The sequence below is a fragment of the Bombus huntii genome, chromosome 15 (genome assembly GCF_024542735.1).
Source record: "Bombus huntii isolate Logan2020A chromosome 15, iyBomHunt1.1, whole genome shotgun sequence".
In the NCBI taxonomy this organism is placed as follows: Eukaryota; Metazoa; Arthropoda; class Insecta; order Hymenoptera; family Apidae; genus Bombus; species Bombus huntii.
In genome coordinates, this window is record NC_066252.1 from 5,507,988 (window position 1) to 5,527,054 (window position 19,067).

Consider the following 19,067-nt stretch of genomic DNA (forward strand, 5'->3'; position numbering starts at 1 on the left):
GAGCGCGTGATTCAATTTAGGTCAGCATTCGTTATCTGTGCGTCACGCTATAATCCCTTTACGACTGGCGACCTTCCCCTAATTAAGATTTCATTACGAGAGAAATGTCGGATATGGTATTGCGATCTGAAAAGCCACTCGAGCTCTGTCAGGATTTTTCAATGAACCGCGGGGGTTCGTTGCGTCATTATCTGGCAATTAGCAGTCTGGATAGCTTGCTCGTGGACAATTAATCCCCCGTGTCGTATCGATGATCCCTTTAATTTGGAAGGGAGAAAGGGATCGTTGCTTAGAACCAAGGCCCGAATCAAAGAGGGTAGGCAAATAACGATTAAAGCAGAATTAATTGGTCATCGATGCGTGAGGCACAAAAGTATCTACGTGGAGGCACGGTTCGTGATTAAAGTTAGAATCCGTGATACGATAAAGTCGATTCAATTGAATTCGAATTATCATTCTAAACGCCCAAACACTTCTCTGCCTTTCTCCTTCGAATGGCAGATAAAAGAAACGATTACGCAGGTCCCTTAGGGAAGAAGTCGATTAAAAGTTCATTAGAATTCTGCGATCACAGTCGGCAATAAAATTATTCCTTCTTTGAAACTCTCCTCGGCGCTCTGGGAACACGCGTTATTTCAAGCTGCGGCCCGCCATTTTTCAGTCTACGCACGACACGGTGCGGATGCCTCCGCAGTAGAATAAACCGAGATATGCATGACATTCTATTTTCTAGTGGAAAAGCGCTCGCCAGATTCTTTTCTTAAATTATAGCCGGCGTACCTTTACTTCCATTACGTTTCCACCATTTTTATCCTCTCTCGGATCGATTAAAGGTGAAATGGAATAAGTCGAAATATTTATACACTGCAATGAAATATAGATTTGATCAAATCTTATGAAATAACTGTATACTTCTATCGAACTTTATAAAATAATTTTATATATTTCACTGTAAAAAGTATTCTACCAAGCTTTATAACATTTACTATCTACATTGCTACATGGCTACATGGTTTTTACTATCTATGTGGCTCACCAAGGTATTCGAACGTTTATTAGAAACTTTTTATGAATGTACCAGCGAGATATTCACCGAAAACCAAGTTAATAAAACAAGGCTTCATAACTCTTAATGCCAGTAATTTTACAAAGAAGCGTAAGTCATTATATATAAAGTGGAATCCTGTATCTTTTTGGGGCAACGCGAGATAAACTGGCTGCAAGTAGAATCACACTGTATATGTACGGACACGGTTTTCAACGAAATATCCACCTTACTTTTTCGGGATTAACAGCGACAACATTTCGACGAATCTGTTTCCAACGTTAGTTACTCTGTAGGTGTATTTTCTTCCCTTTTCTCTATTACGAGGGAGAGAGTGTGTGTGTGTGTGAGAGAGAGAGAGGAATATAGAATTCTCGCGATTGAAATAGAATCTAACTTTCGAAATATTCGAAGAATTCTTTCGAAAGGGGAATCTATTTAGCTGATGGAATCCAATCGATCGAAATTCTGCAGAAACGAGATTGATAAACGAACCGTGGTAGCGGCTGGTTTCGAGCTAGGGATTCGAGGTTTGTCGCTGGTCTGTTTATGTGTTCGCGACTATCCAAGCACCGGCATTCTCTATCCGTCTTTTCCAAATATTGAAATTTCTCTGATATCGTTGGTCGAAGGTAACAACGCGAGTTCACGTATCGCGTTAAGCTCGCACGTTCAACAAGTTACACTAGTCGTTACACGGGCGTCATTCGGAGAACGTATTTCCTGCTTTGTCGTTCGTCTCTCTCGTTCGGGAAATCTCGATAATATCGATCGTGGTTGTTCAGTATTCTCGGTACATAAAGCGATAACTAGTTCGGTTTCGCGGTACATAGAACTCGCGGACTAGGCGGTAATCTATAGGGCGTTCCATGATTTACAGTTACTTTTTGAACGAGCCAGCCAGCCTGTGAAGGACTCCGTGCAATTCAGAGCACGAACGGAATGTTACTGCTGTACGGAAGCGGCTTACGAATTCGTTCGATCTAATTTTACGAATTTACGTTGGCAACGATCGACTTTCGCCCGTGCCAGTCTTTAAACCGATTCCGCGTGCTAATCCCTCGGAGCATCGCTAAAAACGACATCGTAATCCGTTTACGGGCTGTATTCTGTCAGCTTAATAAGCGACCAGAGGAGAAATATTCGAGTCAATTTCGTTCGAGAGAGCTCACCTATCGAGAGTCGTTCGCGAGGAGAGCTGGAACCCACCTATTAAAACGAAAATCTGATAGATGGCCGCCAAGTGAAGTGGAATTCTGTCCTTTTAGGCACTTTAGCTTGGACTGACACACTCCATTTCCGTGGCCCCTCTTCTCTTCTTTTGCTCTATCGCGCCATTAGCCGGTCACGTGGCTGATCGATCGTGAAAGAATCGCTTTTCGAGGAGAGCTCGCGAATTTAAAACACTGCTACCCCACCCCTTGTCGCGCAAGAAGAGGAGCATTATGTGCTTGATTGCAAATACCCCTCTCTTTGGAGAAATTCGATTCAACTCGAAGTCTTTCCTGTGTTCTCTGAACTATATCGAGGTTAGTGAAGTTACACGTAAAAAAAGTTCCTTTTGAATCCCAGCTTTGTACGAGATTCAAGATATTCCGAACGGTTCGATCGTTTCAGACCGTATTACTACCTGCTTTCAAAAAGAAAAAAAACAAAACTTGATTGAAATACATGTGAAATAAGTTTGCCATTCACCAACGAAGGAAATTTCAGGATACCTTTGTGAAGCATTCATGAAAAATTGATCGGATATATCTGAATCGACCCGCCATGAAGTACAACTCCTATCGAAGGCTTCCTCGCGAAAAGTCTAATTTGGCCAGAAAACTAAGAATTTAAAACGTCGTAAATTATTCTTTAAGATGGTACTGGCTCGTGCTTGGTGTTTCGTGAAAGAAAATAACAGCCGAAATAATTAATCCGGTTCAAATTTATCCAATCTTACGAGGAGCAAGAAGAAGATAGAATTTCATATATATGCGTATTCACGAACGTGAAACATGTATGGATTTTCAAAGTCGGAGAAACTCGAAGCATTCTACGTTGTGTCGTGTCTTATAAAAGATTCTGTCTTTTCAGATACTTCTGTAACCACTGCGCGATAGTGTGGTCTAGTTTCTATATATATTTTCGATTTTCTTTCAAACTTTGCAAATATGTTTCACGTCGTATTACGGTGCAAACAAAATTTTAAAATGTTACTGTAGATATAATAAACAAGTACAATTGTCTGTGTAATTAGACTCGTAACATTTCGCGGTTAATGTATCCTAACGCGGAAACAGAAACAAAAATTTTATTGCGGACGAGACAGAAGTCCCTCGCAGCTCTAGTACCTCTTCTCTAAAGTAAACTTGTATTTGGCAAAACTGCAGGCGAATACGTGGATGAAACATCCTGGAGTTTCATTCGACTGTAACATTCGATATTCTTTTTTACACGTCGCCGTTTGCATTTGTGGCTCGACACTGCTCGCTTAATCACACTCAGATCAACGACAGGCACTCGCGGTTTGTTAAAAGTTTTAACAACTTGGCTACCAGTTTCCCTCGGTTTGTAGAATAAATTCACGTTATTATAAAGAGAAGAATAGCGCGTTGCTTTTGGTTAAAAAAAAAAAAAAAAAAAAAAGACGTTCGTCGCGATAACAAACTACTGTCACAGCGAGATAGAATTCGCGTAAGGAATTTGACTCGCCACGCCCCAAATACGCTTCTGAAATCTTTCATATTCAATGTAATGTCACATTATGCGCCACTTTAAATCATCTACTCGCGATTTCCCTCTAACAATTCCTTGCTTCGGGATTGCATTACGTTTTCACCGGGCGAACACGATTTCCGGGCTACTTTTATCGTTGTTACCACTTTCGTTATGCTCGTTTTCGCCTCTCACGTACCTTGACATTTTCCAAATGCAAATTTTACAAGTTGCTCATTCACGCTACGAAACTTTTTAATCGTCTCACGAGCAGTTACAAAGAAGTTAAACTCTTCGAATTAACGTAGCGCGAAAAGATCTCTCTTGCCTATCGTTAGTTTCCTATTTTCAGTCGAAATAATCAATTGTGCAGTTTGCTAAAAACTGTATAAATTGATTACCAATATGGCTCGAAGGCTTGCGTCCCTTTATTAAAAAATTTTAATAGATATATTTTCATATCTTCTAAATTTCACGATTACTCTTGGAAAAAATTATCCAAATATTTGAAGAATTAACGAGTTCCAATATCGATAACGTGGTAAATATTCCAATATCGTAATTTCCATTACCGTGCACCCGAACAAAGTCTAATACATATTATTTTCTAGATAGATAGCTGAATTATTATGGAGTTTTGATATGCTTCGTAAATTTGAACAAAGATCACGAAGAGTTGCTATTTTCGTAATTCAAGATTTTCTCTTACTGGTTGTTTTTCACACAATTCGTAATTCTTTATAGAAACCTACTACGAATAAGGATTACGTTGTTCAAGAATTTCCTTACAATTAATTTGACATTGTCATTATCGTATGAAATAAAAATTTCGCACGAAACTATGCACAGAAAGAAAGCTTTCAGAGAAATATTCTAAATTCCACGATATCGAACATAATCTATGTTGTTTGCTACTACTGCATTCCTCGAGTTTCCAAGCAGTCTCTCGTCCGTTTCCTCAGACCTTTTTCTCAACTGTCTCGATAGCAAATCCTAAAATACTTTGGCGAATGAATTCCTTATTGCGCGAACGAAGCGGAACTGGCGTGCAATTAGTTTCGAGAAGGAAATATACACCGTCTGAGAATTAAATCGTGATACTTCTAGGAATAACAAGCATAAAAGCAACGTCAAAGAACGTCCCATGCCGTATTTCATAATTCGAGAACGTATTTCGTTGCCACGTGCTCCGAAGCATCGATTATGAGCTGAGTGCGTTTCTCGTTCGTTCCCAAGGGTGAGTCATCCTCATCGATCATCGGCTACCGAATCTAATTCCACCCCTAGACCCGTCGCGACGAGACCTTCCTCCGGAGCAAGGACCAAGAAGATTTCTCAATTAACTTCTTCTCGCTAGGTAAATTCCGATCCCACTCGAGAAACCTTTGGCCGTTCCACGCGTTCGCGGGATAATCGCGTGCATCCAAGGACGAGCCAGGAATATTGACTTTAATAAACGAATCAGCGAACGTCTAAGCGCCACCCCGCCCTATCCAAGCTCTCGATAATCCAAATTGCGCGGTTTCAACTTGCCTCGAGTTATAGCGGTTCTGCGAAAGTATTTCAATACTTAAAGAAGAAAATTTAGATTGTATGCACATACTGTATGCTCCATACAGAATATTTTGAAATTCCGTTAGAAACGAATAGACCGCAGACTTTTATGCATTTATGGGAAGTTTGACAATGCAAAAAAATACACGGAATGCACATAACGTTCAAAATATGTACGAGATATCCAATAGCCAGAGTATTTGTTATAATAGTTGGTAGACGAAAGAAATCTCTGCTGAGATTCCAATTTTTCAATTACGATCGTAAAAATTTGAATCTGCATAAACAGACGTAGTCTAGTTATAATTATATCGGTAAAGCTTGAAATCTAAATTTGAAAATGTATGAGATAGAAGTATTGTGGATGAGAAGTTATAAGATATATAGTGGAAATGTAGCTACTTGGAAAAATTCATGCTCGATCGTGATAGTCGAGTTTCGTAACAGCGCTAATGAAATTTTTTAATGTTTCGTACAACACGCATAATACATTCGAGAAATTTATCTGTGCGGATTCGAATCTCACAGTTGAATCAAACTTGGTGGCAATGTTTTATGGATATTTTTAAACAGCATCCGAATATGATTTTAATAAATTAGCAGCGATTTTAATAACAGAGGAGCATTAAAATTTTTCGTGAAATTTAAACAAGTAAAGCTGGATCGGCGTAAAAATACAGCCAAATATTGAATAGCATAGCACGCGGTTTGTATACACAAGTAAAAACCGATCGTATTTTACGTGACTTTATTTAATTTTGCTTGGTAAAATAAAACACGACTCGCGGTGCGTTCCGAATTTAGAGACACGCACGGTTGACAGAGCCGTGACAACTCGAAAGGAAAGGGAATGGGGTTAATTAAAATTTGTTCAACTGGCTGGAAATGATTAAATATTTCTCCAGAGGAATATTTTTTTTTTCGCTGACTCATTTTAAATCATTGATACATTCGATCGTTTAATGTTAGGATTTTATCCCGACGTCATTAAATATCGAAACGCTAACCTAGATAAATCGCGAAAAGTCAGTTCGACGCGCGGGCTCGATTTTAATTCCCGGCGTGATTGTTTTCAAGATTTATGCACGCGGTTTCAAGTACGAGGAAAAAGGAAATTCATTTACGAAACACCGGATGCCCGTAATTTTCACAATCTTCATTAAAATAAAAGCTTCGTGCCCGTATTCGAAAGTAAAGTAACTCCCAAACGTGTAGCCCTGCCTTCGTTTTTCTTAATGTCGTTCCCCAGCGTCGTCGGCGTTATTTTTACTCGAACCCTTCAACTTGCATAAATATTCAAATTACAATTAACCGGCTCGCTTTTTGTTCCCCCGTGAAACATAAATTCCCACTTGCCTGTCGCGTTCTCGCTTTTCCACATTCATTACGTATGAATTACTCCATTGATCATAAATGGCGAACGAGACGCGAACAAAACCAATAGCCGGAAGTCGAAGAACGCGGTGGTTCCGACGCGTCAATAAAAAAAGATCGCACCGTTGAAGAATTTTAATGAGGTATGCATACGAATAGAGCGTATAGTCGAACTGGTTGCACGATCTCGCGTTCGTTCTTTGGCAGCCAGCCTCGCGATTTATTCGTCAAAATTCAAAGTCTCGCCGGTGAGGTGTATTGCGCTTTTAAATAAAGTCACGCGGCATGTGCTTCCCTTTTTCCGCTCCTCTTTACATCCGGTTGCCAGTAAAGGGGTGTTGGGCTACGCGTCGTGGGTATTATTTATGAGGAAAAGCAGCTGGCGTGTTACTGCTTTCAATTCTCCCCTGCAACAGGAAAATAAGCGAAGGAACGTACACTTTCCCGGTGAGAAAACATTTAATTTGTGACCAAGAAAAGCCGGGAAATATATACACCTTTGGAATCCACTGTAACTATGTCAGATGATACAGAGTGATAAAATATGAAGAACTTTTAGGGGATGAAGGATTCTCAATTCGAAACGCGAAGCTTTGAATTATTGCTCGTTTACGTGGTAGCGAAGATGAACCTGAGTTTTCCTCCTATCCCGTTATCCAAGGAAAGCGAGTTTACTCGTCACTCGAATACCCAACATCTTCGTCGCAACAATCTACTTTTCTAGGTGTTATTAATATTTAAGAGGATGACGAAGATATATTTTACTCGAAAATCAAATGGAAGAGTAGTTTTCATGTGAAATCGATCGATAACGTATTGAATCTTAAAATCGTTCTATGAAAGCGACTTATTTTCTCTTTATAAGCACTGTGGTGTATTTGCATAAAGACTGAAAGTAATATATTTTAATTATTACTACTATCGTTTTAACTAAAGACGTTTCTAATTAAGGGATAAAGCAAGAACTAATTTTTGGCGAGACTTTTAAATTCGAATGCATATGCAGATGAAAGTTAGCAAGTAAAATTTCAGGAAACACGCGTTGGTCTTTATCCTGATTACGAATCTCGGAAGACGGTAGCCGATATTTTTCGTGGAATTTAGGAAAAGCTCATTACCTCGTTCGCGCGTTCTTCCTTATTTCACCTTTAAACTAGTTTCTACTGATCTCTGTTTCCTCGGTTTCTCTTATCGTGCACGTTTTATCTTTGTCTGCAGGAGCAAATTGATTACTCGGAGGTATCGATAAAAAGATGACAAGAATAGTTCCACGAACGTTCCCAATGCAATCACAAAAGCGTTAACAGGCTGTATAAGTTTAACTCCAATCTGTCAGAACATGGAAACGAGTTCGCGATGGAAATTGTTCCGTGAAGCCTGCTGAACAAATAATTCTCAAACCCAGGCGGAATAACGTATCTCCGGGATTATGTTAAAATCTGTTTGCGGCTCGACTGTCTACACTAAAAATAAGGCGTCGAGAATAAAACGTTGGAGCTTAATTTTCTTCGTCATCCGGATTACAATTAAACCGTTCGCTGCATTATTACGGCAAAGGAAATCGCATTAAATATTCATCTTTCGCCACGCTTTTCAGAGTTTCATCGATGCATCCCGCGATTTCTCCTATCTTACAAAAACCGCTAATTACTCGCACATTTTATCATCGAGAAACTGAATCACCATCGCTAGTGGGAATACCGTAAAAACGTACCCGTCACTGGCGAGCTATTATCAGAATTATTTTTCTATTATCGGATCGATCTCATCCTAAATCCTTCAGAATCCTCTATTACCCGAAATGGGAATTAAAGCGAAGACTACAGGGGTAAGACGTGATAAGTCACACTTCTCATCTTTCATAGAAAAACGGTTTTATGATTCACCACTACCTCGATCAATTCCATATTACTCGTCTATATATTCATCTTTGAAACTACACGAGTATGACTTATTTCATCTCCTTTAAAATTTGAGAAATGATACTGATCGTAATATTACAGTATCGAAAATATTAAAATATTAATATTATACCGTCGACTTCTACGAAAGTTCGCAAATTTAACAATTATTTTGAAAAATCTATAGAGAAAAGGCACATATTTTATTTTGATTATCTTTAGTTTCGATTATGTCATGTTAAGATCGTCCTCCTTAATTTTTCTCTTATTCTTTAATTCCATTCCATCTTCGTTAAGTATCGTTTCTAAATAAAAAATGACAAATCGATCGTACGCTCTTGATGCCACGATGATTCGTACGAATGGAACGACACGAGAATAACACGATAGTGTGAAAACGCGACATCAGTGACGGGATCGCGATAAAATATTAAAATATTTTGTGGGAGAAGCAGGCTGGTTGAAAGTTTGCGTCGTACAGCAACGAAACTAGACCATTACCGGGGAAATTGACGGATCGTAACTGCGATCAGTTTCTGCTAACGCGATCCTTACGGTGGGAGAACGAATTGTTATTAAACTGCTGCATGGTGAAAATGCTGAATTTTCGTAAATCGTTCCATGCAACGTCTGGATAAGTGATGAGGATTCCGTGAACAGCGAAAACGAAGTTTCTAGAAAATGTGTGTACGAGGAAATCCGTTCCTCCGGTTTCATTCTGCGACGCGCGTTCCTACCTTTATTTTATTAATTAGCAGTTGCTCTTGGACTCGGCTGATTATTCTTGTTAATTCTGTTTAACGATCGTCGGCATTGTTGTGAAACTCAAGAATTCCATTAACACTTGTAATTCTTGTTGTAATTTGAAGTTGACCTTTATTGTCTTCGTGTTTTAGTACTTTAGTACTTTTACAAAGATGGTTGATTAACGACGTACATCATCGTTCAAGCGTATGATAAAATATAATGTAACTACAACGTTATTTTATTCTTTACAACGTATATAGAACATTATGACGAGATTAAATTAATTTTTCACAGCTGATGTATACCGATGAAATTGAAGTTTGTAATTATCAAACTTCGTAGAGTCTATTTCCTTAATCGACAAACCTTGACATATGGCGAATAATAAAATATATTGTTACTGTCCAATTAAGCTAGTTAGATAATTATTCATCTCGATGGATCCGAAAAAAGTTCCCAATCAATGATGTCGTCTTACCACGTTTGGCTCGTTAATGCGCACCATTGGGAAATCCATCAGAATCGGTAACTATTAAACGTGTTGCTCCAATTTCAATTTCGTTTAATAATCTGTAACCTGTGATAATTAGCAAAGTTACCACATCCGGCGTGTAATTATGGTTGCATGTCAATAATTATCGGTCTGGATCGAGATATTTCGCAAAATTTGCGAAATTATTAGCCTTCGGGTTTATTTAAAGATATTTTAGATCGCTCGAGACGTTCGTGTGTTCAAACGAATTTTCACGCGATACTGAAACGTTTGCGAACGCATCATACTTCGATTCGTTTTGAACAGCGGTGTGAGAAGGAATTTCAATTACTACCGGTCATCCAACAAAATTCCAGCGATAAAAACAAAACCGTAACTATTGTATTTGCAAATTTTCGGCGTCTCTCTGGAATTACCTAAAGCTTCAAACAAAATATCTATTCGCGAGGAGATTACACAACTGAAAAAACAGCGTTCCACCGAGTGGTGATCCTTCGTCGGACGGCAGAGCTTCTGGTGGCTTGGTTTCGCGGGATGTCGCGATCCCATCGATCGCGACGGTATTTCGTTCAATCTAAAAAAGCTGCATCTGGGATTACATTCCGCGCGTTTCGAAACAAACGCCAGAACCGGCCTCGTATCTCGTATCTCTGTGAGCGAACACACATCCGGCGACGCTTTTCTTCGTAGAGAGCGGTGGTCGTGTCACGAAAAAACGAGAAAATGACAGTGTCACCGACGTTATCGATTAGTCGGATAGTAGACAGCGGGCTACCGATGAAACGAGAGCTTCGCAAGGAGTGGCGCGAACGATTCGTCGAAAATTGATATGGCACAAAACGGTTGTCGAATTGTGCATTCGGCCGATCGAACGATAGAACGAATGGACGACGGCTTTTCAAGTCCCGTGGTCAATAGCACGGTTCGATCGAAGCGGTGTATCGCTGTGATGGGCTGCTAATGTATGCACGAACCTTCTTTTCCAGTTCCTTTGTAAATGCCGCTTTATGCACAACGCGGAACCACGATGCACGGATAACGCAGCTGCATGCGATTTTCGCGAATCGTTTTTCCATCTTGCGATTACTTCCAGCTTCATGATCTGTGAACCATTATTCTTTCTTTGCCGATGAAAATTTTGTTTGATCTTGACATTAAAATTAACAAGTATGTACGTTTCATTAGTATTAGGTTGATGCATATTGCATTGATGAATTATTGTTTTATCAAATTATATTTTAGTTGAACGTAGCTCGCATTCGTTACATTTTCTCAATGGTTAATTGGTTTCATTATTTCCAGTCAAGGAGAATTGTCCGTCTCGGAATTAAAAAAATTCTTAGAATTCAGGAGGTATCATAGTTTCTTCATTTATAATTTCTTTCAATATATCTTACACGTTAAAAAATTATCTACGTGGAATAGAATGTCTCCGATCTTCGAGGAACCGACGTCAGACGTAGATCGACTTAATAATTCTCCGTAATGATTCAAGGCTCTTAGCGTTCGCTCAAACGCGATGAAATCGAGACCTATTCAATTAAAAGAATAAAAATCACCCTACCAGTTCAACAATCAATCTATAAAATTGTGTTCGATGAATTCAAAGTAATTATATCTTCCTTGAGTCCCAGATAAGATTCAAGGTTTCTATCGAACTCCATCTCTGCGATCGATTATGCGATTAGGTCGGGAGAAAGGTTCGACCTTGCCGAGGTTGCAAAGCTAATGTAATTAATTTAATTAAAAATGTAATTACTTTCTTCATTTTCACAGAATTCCCAAGTTTTATCTACATCGTGGACTAACTTGTTACTTTATCGTGAAATTATTCATAGATCGCAAAAGTAAATCGCTCGTAAGTCGATTAGATCGAGGTTTCTCATTTTGTCCTGAGGCAACTTTCCGCTTTTCGCGGATTCGTTGTTCCGCGGACGGTTTCAGCGTGGCCCGCTAATGCATACAAGTACTCTGACGAGTTTACGATTTCGACGAAACGAGGTTAGTTAGAACTTATGAATTGAATTTGAATCATCAACAAGGTAATTTGCAAGACAAATGTTTACCAGACGAATCCTGTAATTCTAGCTGGAGTGTTAATGTGATTTCTTCTGGACATCCCCCGCCTGTTTACCGTGTTGTGTAAATCCGCGAATAAGTAGACGAGAAATTTTTCAATTACGATTCCCGTTTACTCGTAGTTTCGTTCGCGGCTTCAACGTTCGAAGCGAATTTCCATATGGATTTTCGATTAAATTTCCTATACTCGTCCCGGCAACGCCCGCAAAGAAATTTCTTTTTAATCGCCGAAGAGAAAAGACGAAAGTTAACGTATCGATTACAGATTCCCCGAGAACTTTTCTACAACTTTAAATTCTCGTATGTATATGTATACAACAGAACGTTTCCGTAGCCTGGCGAAAAACAGAACTGTTTGTCGTCTGATAACCGACTACTAGCGATTCGGCTAAAGGTTTTATTTCCGCAAATATCGTAGACATTTTTCAAGCAAACGGCTGACCATCGTTCGACGCTATAGAAATCGCGTTCTACCGATCTCCGATGGGGAACGATGGATTCTAGTGGAGCATTGGGGACGTCTGATTCCTATACATAAAATCGTGATAAGAGGAAGGTTCGATCGAGTTTGGGAAATAAAATGCTCTAACGGAAATTACAAAACGTAGCTTGCTCGATACTCTTTTATATTCTCTCCGATACCCCTATCTATTGCATTGCGAAATGAAAATAATTCATTATTTTCCTCAAACAAAAATGGAAAAGTTAAAACGAGGATCAGTATCGTGTAGCAGTCGTGATTTTATTCTAGATGTTTTGAAATACAATACGACAGAAAGGAAAGAAAGCTTTCCTGTGCAATTGCTTGCCCGTTTACTTTATTAAACGGTGCGCTTAAACTCGCTATAGCGTTCTTAAAAAAGGATAAGCTCGACGTACGCGCGTCGCATATAGTACATTTCGGTAGCGTTCTCTACGAGAGACTCGATTTTCCGTGGTTAAATTCCTACGTATCGGTACAGGCAAAATGCAGCAACGTTACCTTCGAATCTCATCGACGACGCCGTTACGGAAACGTGGCGCGATCTCCAACATAAAACCGATACCGTGTGTCGGTCTCTCAGTTACGATCGAGATTTCCGCCCAGCAGCGAGTACAAGCGGCCCTTCTCTTGAGACTTTGCGTCACACTTCCGGTCCCTTCTCTCTTCCCCTATGGCCAATCAGTCCGACATCCTACGTGTTCTGGTTGCGCGCGTTTCTTCGAATCTTTTCATACGTTTCCTTCTCATCTCGGGACACCGAGCTATTTCTTTTGATCTTGCCTCTGCCTCGATTGCGAATCAACCTCCGTCAGTGTTCGCGCACGAGGCGATCCTGTTCATTTCCAGCGTGGCGATCGCGAAAATCAAATATACAATCGCAGTGTTTCTCTCTAAATTTCAATGATCTCTGATCAATTGATACCTTTTTCTCTATTCATACGACGATCTTCTGCTTTCTTTTATTACTTTACAGTCTCAATTCTTCTTCCTGACCATCGAACCCTGTTTGTTATATTTGCCAAGATTCGGAACAGAGAGTATGTTACTCTGCACCTTCGATAGCCCAAAAATAAGGATACAACGCTGGCGAAGGGTGTCGGCAGCGTTCCAGCTCTAAGCGGAATCGTGGTCGCGTTCGTTCGTCGGTTTGTTTCACCGCGTCTCGTGTTGTCTCGGGGGCGAGGGCGGCGTCGATCTTACCGGGCTGAGGTCGCGCGTTCTACTAGACGGAAAATCCGTTCTCCGTCATTTCGAACTCGACCCACCCCCATACCGATTCTCTCCGGACGGGGATGGCTCGAAACTGCGCGGACATCGAACGCCACCTCCATCCCTACGCTCGCTCCCACCCTTGTCACGCTTCCCACTGCTCTTCGCCCCTCGCTTACGTAGCTTCTTCTTCGTCTTCACAACTCTTCTTTCCCTCTTCTTCGAGGTTTGACACAAGCGAACGGAGAAACGTAGAAATTGCCTGCGTGAGGAGGAGAGGTCGTACAGGACGATCTTTCTGCTCGTCGAGCGACTGTTTTTTAAGGGGCGAGAAGCTGGAAGCAAAATAGTCCGAGCTTCGTCGAAATCGTTTTCTTTTCAATCTTTATCGCGCGTTGAAACTTTCAGAGAATTTGAACGAGCGTACATGCGTTTGGTGCATATGAAGATTACAGGAGAAAAATGTGACAGGTATAGTCTCGCTGGTTTTCTGGTTCTAACGTTATTTAATGATCAAAAGGTAATGTACTTCTATATAGTACGGTTAGTATTAGTTAGCGTTAGTAGTTGAGAGAGGAATAACTTATTCCATTGGAAGATGCAAGCTTTTCAGCGATAGATGGCAAATTCGTGATATTTCGTGAAAAAGGAACGCGCATGTGGAATATAGAATCGAATATAAAATATTGTAACCAATGCTTCTGATATCAATATTCTTGGACAGAGCAGCCTTTTTAATATGAATATTTTTTTAAGAGATTTAGGTTTTTCATATTTTTACTATAAATCTTGTTAACACTTTATATGCGTAATTTATAGCAAATTCTTGTTTCTTTAACGTGATTAATAACTGTAGTAAAACAAAGTAGGTCAAGATTTTAGAACAAATTAATTTAATAGATCTTAATAATATTGGCCCATCAACGTTAAAACTCATCTTCCAGAGAAGCGAAATTTCATATACAGCCACCTAACGGAATATCACGGCGGGCATCTTCTTTTTCTTTGAAAACAGGTTTCGGATGAGAAGATTCGCTTGTGTATATATGTACGAATGCTGGTTGGGATAAGTTATGTTAATTGTTAGACGCTCTATTTTAATCGAGGTCCCTTTAATTAAGACGCTTCCAGCCAGGATTTTTCTAAAGAGTACGAGCCTTTTTCTTATTTTACCTAATTGTGACGTCTTCATGCATAAGGATCACATCCTTCACGAACCAACAAAAAATACAATTTGTTACTTTTTACTTTTTCAGACATACTAATGCATAACGCGCCACGGTTTTCGTACATATTATCGTTAACATTATACCGTTTCAAGATCATAGAGGAATGATTGTCCGATGAATCTGATAGTCCGATGATCGATACTTAATCTGCAATGCAAAGTAACGATCACGAGCTCTTCATATCTCATTCATTAAACGTCAAGTTTGAAGAAACTTCTTGCCAGGGAAAATCTGTTAATCCGTGCGCTGGAATCTCAGTCGAGCAACGATTTTCCAAAAAATTCCACCACATCGTAGTTGTCTTATTTTAGATTCATCCACCCTTGCTATCGCGATAATTTAAACGCATCAGGCAGGGAGAGCTTTCACGAAACCATTTTCGCAAGGGAAACGAAAAGGCATTACAAACACACGTGAATATACAGGTGTATCCAATAATCGTGATACAATTGACAAGGGGGTGGTTCTACGTGGAAAAATAAATCGAAAATATGGAACGTAAGTTTTTCACTAGGCGCCTCGCTTTTTAAGAAAACGAGTTGGAAAAATTGTTTTCCTGTTTAAGACTTCTTTCACAAGAAAATAGTTTCAACTATCGTAAAGTTCGAACATGTTCAACCAAGAATTGACTTACATACACCCACGCGAGAAATTTTCAAATTTTACTCTCTTCTCAGCGATGGAACGTCTTGTGAACGAAATTTATTCTACAGTTTCCATTTATTTTCGCACGTAGCGTAACCTCTTGTCACACTCGCGCCTATCTCTAATCCTTAATTAACGAATTTCAAGAATACTTAACCAAATTTCTCAACTGAATCTCCCTGAAAACGGGTCGTCGCTTGGAAAAACTTTGTTCTACATTTTCCACTAGCTGCTTTCTTCCCGACTATACGTTTATTGCCGGGATACCCTGTACACTGGAAGCCTGGTGACGCAAAGGTAACGTGAAAGCATCGCGGCTGAAAAGGCGCGAATTAGAAAAAGTGTTGAAGGTTTGAGGGGAAAGCCAGCGGGAAACATGAGTGCATACCACTGTTCGATTCTCGGTTTCCGCGATAGGAACTAAAGAAATCAACCAGGAAATAAGAGAAAAACGTGTAGGGAAAAACGCAACGTATTCTACCCCCTTTTCGCGGCACATCTCATTCCCCGTTTGCCGCTCCAGAGCGATTGGACTTCCCTCCCGACCTATAGATCTTACTTTCCTTCCCGCCCTCATCTTTCTCACTTAACGCGACCACCCTGTGGAACGAGGCAGTTTTCGAAAACACAGAGAAATGGAAGAAGGTGGCACGGCCCGGGCCACGCTTTAATGCGCTTACCCGACGGGACACTCCGGGGAACCCGGGACATTTAATTACGCGCGATACCACGATACTTTGCTTCGCTTCAGGGACCAGCCACACAGCGGATAAGTGTTCGCTCGAAGTACTGCACGTAGTGTTTAGGATTTTTGTACCGGATATTGTACAAGACCAGGCAAAAGTACCACGACCAAACATTTTGAAGTTCACTGGAAGTATTTGAATTCTTCGCGTTCCTCTACGCCATGCGATCTTTCCTTCAGCTTTAGGAATCGTCGTTTAGTGAATCGTCATTCCAAGCTAGAGACAATTTTGTTCGATCATGCCATTAAAATGAATTATTTCAATGTCGAATAATGTTCGATTGGTGTTGCGCGATATTCCAATTCGGCGTAGTTTGTATTTCCGATAGCTATATCTGGTTCCATCGTTTCAAATTTGTAGAAATTGTCAGTATCAGAAGAATTCCTGGAACGGAGGCGTTATAGTTTCTACTTTTACGATTTCTTTCAATGCAATTCGTACATTAAAATGTCTTGCTGGGTAAGACGTATCTACATGAGAGTATTTGAAGTTTGGGCAGGTGTTTAGAGGTAAATATGACTCATAGACATTCATCGGTGACGTAAAATTCCTAACATACGATGATTCCTTGCGTATTTTTTGGAACGTTCTTCGTACGTATCTCTGTTGCATTTTTCACGAGTCTAAAATATCCATCTTTTGTAGAAATTCTCGAATAACCTAAATAGATAACTTTTTGTTTAAACATCGAAACTTATCGTCGCTTTACTTTCACACCGGCTTGTATAAAATATACGGAAATAGTAAATACACGACAGGAAGGAAGATTATATGAAAAAAATTTGGCAGATGCGGGTTAGAGGAGGTCAGCAGAATTTCGCGCGCAAAAAATCGATAGCGTGGATGGCGAAAAGGGCATTCCAAGGTTAGTGAGAAAAAATGGCCGCACCAAAGTTTTTATACGATGAAAGCTGAAAATTGAGATATTTAAATATCACGTGTTATTCAGGAAAGATCGTTCCTTTTTTTAATTCTCCTGACGTATACCCGTGCATAGATTAAAACAAGCCATTGTGTGCATCATATTAAACCGGAACCCTAGATATATTCTATTATTACATCGTACGTAATATTACAATGCACGCAAGAGAATGCTATATTTACCATATCGTTATTCTACGTAATTGACCAAAATTGATATCAGTCTATTTACACGAATAGTTTATTCGCGGTATCTTTGCATAACAACCGAAACGCTCTTAAATTTCCAAATTATCAAACATGGAAGCTAATGCGTGAAACCTGATGAAACTGTTTATGAATATCAACTGTTTACACGGAAAGCAATGAAAATACATACGGTAAAAATGACAAAAACACCTGGATGAACTAAGTTATTTCATGACGGTCTTTTTCTCTCGTTCTTTCAACGAGCAATCGTATTGCATTTGACGTTTCATTATTTGCACCGTTTTTCCTAGGATCGATATCAGCCACGTGCAACCATAAGTCTGATGGAACATCGCGGAAAAGAGTTATGCGGCTGCGATCGATTGCGAGCCGGAGATGTTGCGGGGTCAATCGAACCTCCATACTGAATTACTCGGAAAAATCATAAACGTGCATCGCCACTGGAATATCGATTGATCTCGATATCACACCAAAGTTCAGGCACCGCGATATCCTTTCGAATGCCGTGTACAGTCCAGAGAAAAAATCATCGTTCGTTAAAACTTTCGCCGGTATCTTCGTCGGATCTTTTTTTCCTCCCTTTTCTCGTATTCGTATCACCGGCAGATAGCTCGCGCTGAAAACTTATTTCATCAAGATACGGGAATACAACTTCGTTAAACTTCGACTGGTCATCTGGTCGGATTTCGGGCGAATTTTTTAATTAAAAGCTCGAGCCGCTTGAAAAAATCACCGATGGGCGCCGAGTGAATTAACCGTTCATTAAAACTTCCAGGCGGAGGGCCAGCAACAGTTACTTTGATTTTATTAATTTCCGTCCTGCACGATACACAGGCTAATCCTAATGAAGAAACCGACTTAAAGTCAATCCAATTTTCTAGGCTTTAATAAATAAAAAATACCCGAGCCTGCAGCACATTTGCTGACCTACATTGGTCGCCAACGTTCCTTTTCATTCTCTTTCTTCTAAAGCCACAATCGTGAAACGAGGTGTAACCAATTCCATGTGAATTCATTTTAATTTATGTCCTTCGATACGAGTGCTCCTGGCAACAACTTCACCGAGATTTAACGGAAACTCGCAGCTGTGAATTTGCCGCGCTATAATTCGCGCCGGAACAGCTACTCTTTGCGTTCTTTCCTCGTCGAACGGATCGATCGTATGAATCTCCGTTGAAAGTCGCGTACCACACTGCGGTTGATTAAAAATTTCGCGCTAAATCGACACCGCCGTGGCAACGTGAAACGCCGGAGATTTTTTTCTCGATTCGTGGACAACGAGGCGAAACGTTGCGTTGCATCGCCCATGATCGACGGTCGCCTCGTCGACGCGAGGACGCCGTTCGATTCAACGGGAATCGAGAACCGCGATAAGTAATACAGAACGGTGAGCAGATTGAATCGTCCTGCTGGGCAAATGAAATCAGTGGAATGAGTGCGAATGAAGCAGGCAAGAATGGGACGAGATAAAAAGAGACGAAGAAAGCGAAACACAGGAGAAAAGGAAAGCGAGGACAAAGGATAAGGACCGAGAAACAGAGAGAAAGAGAAAGAGAGAGAAGGAGAGAAATCATGATGTGACAATGTAGCGCAATGTTTCTCTGCTTCGGATCGGTCGTGGGAAGCTGTCAGAAATTCGTGAACAAGAGGCGCCAGATGAAACGGAGACGAGAGTTTCGTATTAAAGGAGAACGCCCATTAATTCCATCATCGATTCGTGTTCCTCATTG

The 19,067-nt window shown here is 40.2% G+C and overlaps 1 protein-coding gene across 9 annotated transcripts in view; it reads right to left on the minus strand.

Annotated features, from left to right (window-relative positions):
* The window catches only part of LOC126873921 (pleckstrin homology domain-containing family G member 5-like), an 81,089-nt gene that overhangs the window by 52,600 nt on the left and 9,422 nt on the right, over positions 1–19,067 (minus strand). Inside the window, exon 1 of one of the 9 annotated variants that reach the window (XM_050635299.1) lies at positions 12,876–13,614. The exons of the other annotated variants lie outside the window; for them this stretch is intronic. The gene's annotated coding sequence lies outside the window, so the exon portion shown is untranslated. Of the gene's footprint in view, positions 1–12,875; positions 13,615–19,067 lie in introns of those variants that run through there. 9 annotated transcript variants of the gene reach the window in all.